Here is a 7,798-nt window from a genome sequence, read left to right on the forward strand (position 1 = left end):
ATTGTGGTCAATGTCATGAGACAAAGTGTATGTGAACTGCTGTATGGAAAGTATATTTGCTCTGTAAATTTTCACCCAAATCACAATAAAAAGAAAAAAAAAAGAAAACAATTTCATATCAATTAAAACCTAGATTGCCTACTTCACAATCTTCAAAATTGGCAAATCATCTCCTGGTACATAAGGAAAAAAAAGAAAGCTGATGCCTAAAAGTGTTTCCATAAAGTCTTTTCTCTACTGGAACCTGGAGCACTCAGACCATGAGCTCCATGACACCACTAAGTCCTGTAGCTTTTATCTCCCAAACACCATATTTCATCTAACATGAAAGATAAACAATTATAAACACACTATTGTCTTATGCACATCTAAGAATTAAAAAATAGCAACAAATCTAAGCTTGATCTTAATTTCAGAGATATGAAAACATGTGTACATTACAGAATCAATGTAAAATAGTGTATCTTGACCCTGTCTACTTCCTTCCAATCTCATTGTAACCACTCTAATCCAGCTCTTCATATCTCACCTGGACCACAGCAGGCACATCTAACTGGTCTCCTTTACTCCGTCATGACCCCTCGTGTCCATTCTCCATTCTGCCACCAACGTGACAATGTTACAGTACAAATATGATCATTTTTGGCTGCAAAGACTTTAGTAGCTTCCCCATAAAAGCATTACTCCTACAAGACCATAAATAATCTGACTTCTATCATCTCTTCAATCCTCATCTCTCTCCAGCTTCTCAATTCCTAACCTCCAACCCTTCTTGGTTCTTCAAATACCATAATCTCATCCACCCTCTACTACAAATCACTGTTTCCTCTGCAAGCTCATCCTCCTTCTCTTCCCCTGCCAACCCCTGCTTATCCACCTTGTCCATCTTGTCCAGAAAAACCCTCCCTGACCACACTTTCCTAAGTATTCTTCAGCTGTCTTAGGATGAGTCTTCTAGAGATGCAAAGCCAGTGAAGCTTAGAGAGTGACAGAGAGAGATTTATCTCAAGGAAATGGCTCATGTAGTTGTAGAGGCTGGCAAGTCCATGGTCAGATGTCAAGCTAAAGGCCTCTCCTGACTCACATAGCTGCAGGTTTTGATCAAGATCGGCAGGCAATACAGCAGCAGGCTGCTGGCTTTGGAGGCTGACAAATCAAAGATCAGCAGGTAAAACAGCAGGTTGTTGGCCCACAGGCTATGAAGGCAACAATCCCAAGATTGGAAGGCAACATGGCAGGCCACTGGTTCTAATTGAGATGATGATGAGCCAGATGTAGGATCTCGAGAAAAAAGTCAGAGACCTTTGCCAGGACATTCATATATATTGGAAGCAGGCCACATCCCTGATGAAATACCTTTTCAACTGATTGGCTGCTCATAGCAGATCTCATCATTGAGGTGATTTATTACAGTAGATCTCATCATGGAGAATGACTATGTCATAACTAATAAACTACTGAGAGTCATGGCCCAATTGACACACAACCTTAACTATCACAACTAATTGAAAGGTCTGCACTTCAAAACCACTAGCCACTCCATGACAACACTCTGCTCCTAAAGGTTATAGCCTTGGAAAACCTATGAGGCAGTTCTACTTCATCGTATAGCATTACTACAGGGTTGCTGTGAGTCAAAATCAAATTAACAACAATGGGTAATCAGGGGTACCAAGGGATTTTCAATACTACTCTACATCATCTATATTTTAGACCACAAAAATACATGCAGACAGAACTTTATAGAGATTTTTATAAATTTTCAAGCACAAATCTAAGATTTCTAATAAAAATGGAAGATGTCTGATATGAGCATCAGAGGAACAGAGTAACTGAAAATGCAGATACTAAGGTAGACTGCCTGGCTTTAAGTATCAGCTCCATCTCTACACACTGCTATGGATAGTGCCTCAAATTACAATGACATATGAATCTGTAAAAGTAAAAAACTGAGGCTTTGAAGGTATTGAATGATATGTATGATATGCTACTTTTTTGGAAAAGCATAAAAAGAAATTCAGGAAAACAGCAACAAATTGCTGTATGTTTGGAAACTAGGTAAATAGCATCCAAAATAGGAGAGAGAATTTTTTACTTTTCATTTCTTTAAATTAAATCAAATTTTTCTTAATTTAAAATTATTTTTTTTATTTCTAACCTCACAAATCTACCATAGTCAGAAAATATATTTTTAAAAGGAAGAATAGGTAAATGGATACTTTATAGGTAACATGTTACTTTACTAACAGTGTAACTTTGAGGAATTTAACTATTTTGTGTCTCATTTTTTTTTAATCTATAAAATGAAAATAATTGTAACTACCTCATAAAACCAGGATAAGGATTAAACAAACATTAGCATGGTGTCAGGTACACAATAGACATTTAATTTTAGGTGTGATGCTACTGCTGATGACAACAAAGGTGAAAATGTAGCCAGAAATAATATATCTATTTAAGAAGATTAACTTTTTTAAATAGCTAATGCTTGGTCTCCCACCACTCCTCTGTCAGTCTGTCCTACTGTGATGCCTTGGGTGTTGCTGTGAGGCTGGAGGCTGTGCCACCACTATTTCAAATACCAGCAGGGTCACCCATAGTTAACAGGTTTCAGTGGCGCTCCCAGACTAAGACAAACTGGGAAGGCCATCTACTTCTGAAAAAACTGGGCACTGCAAACCTTATGAACAGCAGTGAAGCAGTCTGATATAGTGCCAGAAAATGAGCCCCTCAGGTTGGAAGGCAATCAAAACACAACTAGGGAAGAGCTGCCTCCTCAAAGGAGACTAGACCTTAATGATGTGGATGCAGTAAAGCTTTCAGGACCTTTATCTGCTGTGAAATTAACCAAACATGCAATCAAGATGCATTGACTATTACTGGTAATTACAATGCAAAAGTTGAGAGCAAAGAAGAAGCATCAGTAGTTGGAAATTATGGCATTGGAGAATAAAATGATGCCATACCACATGATAGAATTTTGCAAGAACAATCACTTATTCATTGCTAATATCTTTCTTCAACAACATAAAACAGTGACTATACATATGGACCTCATCAGATAGAATACACAGGAATCAAATTGACCACATTTGTGTGAAGAAGAGATGGAGAAGCTCAATATCATCAGTCAGAACAAGGTGAGGGGCTGACTGTGGAACAGACCACCAATTGTTCTTATGCAAGTTAAAGTTGAAGCTGAAGAAAATTAAAAGTAGTCCACAAGAGCTAAAAGATGACCTTAAGTATATCACACCTGAATTTAGAGACCATCTCAAGAATAGATTTGACACACTGAACACCAATGACCAAAAAGACCAGATGAGTTATGGTATGACATCAAGAACATGATACATGAAGAAAGCAAAAGGTCATTAAAAAGACAGGAAAGGAAGAAAAGACCAAAATGGATGTCAGAAGACAATCTGAAACTTGCTCTTGAATGGAGAGAACTTAAAGCAAATGAAAGAAACGAAGTAAAAAAGAACTCTGCAGAAGATTTCAAAGGATGGCTCTAGAGGACAAAATAAAGCATTATAATGAAATGTGCAAAAACCTGGAGTTAGAAGACCAAAAAGGAAGAAAATGCTTGGCATTTCTCAAGCTGAAAGAACTGAAGAAAAAAATCAAGCTTTAACTTTCAATATTAAAGGATTCTAGCTCTGGTAGCATAGTGGCTAAGACACTTGACTGCCAACCAGAAGGCTGGCAGTTCAAACCCACCAGCCACTGCTCAGAAGGAAGATGGGGCAATCTACTTCCATAGTGATACTGCCTTGGAAACCGAAGGAGGGGTCGCTATGAGTCGGGTCCGACTCCACGGCACATAACAACAACAACAACATGGGCAAAATAGGAACTCTGGTAGTATAGTGCCTAAGGCACTTGACTGCTAACCAGAAAGCTGGTGGTTCAAGCCCACTAGCCACTCCTTGGAAGAAAGGTTGGGCAATCTACTTCCGTAGTGATACTGCCTCGGCAACCCAAGGAGGGGTCGCTCTAAGTCGGGTCCAACATGACGGCACCTAACAACAACAACATGGGCAAAATATTGAACAATGCAAGAAGCATCAAAAGAAGGTGGAAAGAATACATAGAGTCACTGTACCAAAAAGAATTGATCAATGTTCAACTATTTCAGAAAGTAGCATATGATCAAAGACCAATGGTATCGAAGGAAGAAGCCCAAGCTGCACTGAAGGAATTGGTGAAAAACAAGGCTCCAGGAGTTGACGGAATATCCATTGAGATGTTTCAGTAAATGGATGCAGTGCTGGAGGCACTTAGTCATTTATGCCAAGAAATCTGGAAGACAGCTGCCTGGTCAACTGACTGGAAGAGATCCATATTTGTGCCATTAATATCACACACAAGTAAAATTTTGCTGGAGATAATTCAAAAAAGGTTGCAAAAAATTTTGCTGGAGATAATTCAAAAAAGGTATATTGACAAGGAACTTCCAGAAATGCAAGCTGGATTCCAAAGAGGATGTGAAATAAGGGATATTATTGCTGATGTCAGATGGATCTTGGCTGAAAGCCAAAAAGATGTCAATCTGTGTTTTATTGACTATGCAAAAGCATTCAACTGTGTGGATCATAACAAATTATGGATAACATTGAGAAGAATGGTAATTCCAGAACAATTAATCATCATTATGAGGAACCTGCACATAGACCAGGAGGCTGTTGTTCAAACAGAACAAGGAGATACTGCATGGCCCCAAATCAGGAAGGGTGTGTATCAGAGTTGTAGCCTTTCACCATACTTATTCAATATGCATGTTGAGCAAATAATCGCAGAAGCTGGACTATATGAAGAAGAATGCAGCATCAGGATTGGATGAAGACTCAGGAACAGCCTACAATATGCAGATGATGCAACCTTGCTTGTTGAAAGTGAAGATGACTTGAAGCACTTACTGATGAAGACCAAAGACTACACCCTGCAGTGTGCATTACACATCAACATAAAGAAAACAAAAATCCTCACAACAGGACCAATAAGCAGCATCATGATAAATGAAGAAATAATTGAAGTTGTCAGTGATTTTATTTTACTTGGATCTACAATCAATACTCACTGAAACAGCAGTCAAGAAATGAAACATCGTATTGCACTGGGAAAATCTGCTGCAAAAGACCTCTTTAAAGTGTTAAAGAATGAAGGTGTCATTTTGAAGACTAAGGTGAATCTATACCAAGACATGGTATTTTCAGTCATCTCATATGCATGTGAAAGCTGGACAGTGAATAAGGAAGACCGAAGAAGAGTTGATGCCTTGATATGTTGGTGAAGAATACTGAAAATACCATGGACTGCCAGAAGAATGAACAAATCTGTCCTGAAATAAGTGCAGCCAGAATGCTCCTTAGAAGCACTCTAAGGTCAGCCAAAAAGGGAAAGACCTTTAATGAGATGGATTGACACAGTGGCTACAATGGTGAGCTTGCTTTAGCAAGGATTGTGAGGATGGCACACTACCAGGCAATGGTTCTTTCTGTTGTACCTAGGGTCGCTATGAGTCAGAGCTGACTTGATGACATGTAACACACACACACTCACACACATACACATAATGCTTGATACCTGTGTAATTATTGTCCAAACAAGTGTCCAAGACTGATCTTTATTACCCACCTTAACCATAAAGATCCAAAATTCCAGGACAGGTAAATTATACCAGAACCAGCTAAAAAGATTGATGCTTGAGAACTAAAATTGACAACAAATACTGTCAAGTAAGTGTATTTACTCCTTGATTATAGGAGAAAAAATTATTATTTGCAAATGCAATAGAAGAATTATATTTAATGTGTCTTAAAAGGCAGGGAGCTCTGGTGGCATTAATGCCTAAGGCATTTGACTGCTAACCAGAAGGCTTACGGTTCAAACCCACAAGCCAGTCCTTGGAAGTAAGGTTGGGCGATCTACTTCCATGGTGATATTGCCTCAGAAACCCAAGGAAGGGTCCCTATGAGTCGAATCCGACTGCATGACAGTGTGCTCCATTTGCATTTTTAAAAGGGAAGGGCAGGGGACTTCCAGTAGATGGAGGAATAGGCAGACAAGCAACACAGACCCTCTTCAACAAAGAAAAGAAAAACCAATTCACATAGATACAGAAGATAATCCTAGAGCACTGAGCTTTGAAAGGAACTATACAGAAGTGGATTAGGCACCAACTAGTGGAAAAACCTGAAAGAAAACAGTGAGTACAGAGACGATCATAGTTGCGGACTATCAGCTACTCTGAGGGGACCAACAGCCTGAATAGTTCCAAGTGGTGTTGAGACCTGAGAATTGACCTAAAAAAGATCATCCCTGGTCCCATGGGCTGCAGGGATGACTGCGTTGGTGGCCTATGACTAGGAAGGGAAACAGCGAGGTGGGAGACAACCTGAGCTGACTTTCCACTGTCCGGAGGGTGCAGCCATTTTGATTGTTTACACACAGTAGCCATTTTGGATATTTAAAGTGACTGATGGTGCAGCATTTGGAATGTTTATAAGCGGCAGCCATTTTAGATATTTAAAGTGACTGACAGCACAGCCATTTTGAATGTTTACAAGTGGCAGCCATTTTGGATATTTAAAGTGACCAAGGGCACAGCCATTTTCAATGTTTACAAGCAGTGGCCTTTTGGATATTTAAGGTGATAGCATTCTCATTTGGATTCCAGGGACCTAGGAATAGGCTCTGTTTGCCAAGGGCAGCAGGGTCATACAAGAGGCTGACAACAGGCAAGGAGATAGGTAGTGAGTGTGTAAGTGCTGCCCACTAGCAAATAGAGGAGCACAGCACAGTACCTTGCTTGTGCAGATAACATACAAACAAAACAGAGAAAACAAATATCGTGGGCAAGTCACTCCAACAAACAATCACTAACTAAACATAAACACAAAAACGTCACAATGCCTTGGAGACAACATAGCATCACAGTCGACACAAAGAAGCAAGATAAAGCAGGAGAAACAAGGGACCAGGATACGGACTCAAAACACATCCCTGAGGAAGACACAGCATTGTAATTCCCTGATAAGGAATTCAAAAGAATTATATTTAGGTATCTTCAATGAATCAGAGAAAACCCTAGAACAATTTCAAAAGACAATACAAGAACAAAATGAAAAATTAGAAAAGATTCAAAATCTACACACAAAAATCCAGAAGATTAATACTAAATTTTCAGAAATAGATAAGACATTGAATGGGCAAAGGAGCAGAATTGAATCAATGGAAGACAGAATTAGGGAGATTGAAGGCAAACACCTGAACACTTCTTTGGAAAGGGATAATCAGAAAAAAGATCAAAACAAAATGAAGAAAGCCTTAGGTTCATGTGGGATACCATCAAAAGGAATAATCTACGTGTAATCAGAATTCCAGAACAGGGAGACACAAATAAAACCACAGAGAAAGTTGTCAAGATTTGTTGGAAGAGAATTTTACTGGTATGATGAAAGATGAGAATATATCCATCCAGGAAGTCCAACAAACCCCAAACAGAATAGACCCCAAAAGAAAATCACCCAGACATATCATCATGAAACTCACCAAAACCAAAGACAAAGAAAGAATCACAAGAACAGCATGGGATAAACGAAAAGTTACCTAGAAGGGGCAACCAATAATACTAAGTTTGGATTTCTCGATAGAAACCATGCAGGTGAGAAGACAATGGGATGGTATATATAAAACACTGAAGGAGAAAAATTTCCAACCAAGAATTATGTACCCAGCAAAATTGTCCTCAAATATGATGGTGAAATTAGGACATTTCCAGATAAGCAGAAAT

Source organism: Orycteropus afer, unplaced genomic scaffold (assembly GCF_000298275.1).
Source record: "Orycteropus afer afer isolate SDZICR_OR568_19922 unplaced genomic scaffold, OryAfe1.0 scaffold00075, whole genome shotgun sequence".
Lineage (NCBI taxonomy): Eukaryota > Metazoa > Chordata > Mammalia > Tubulidentata > Orycteropodidae > Orycteropus > Orycteropus afer.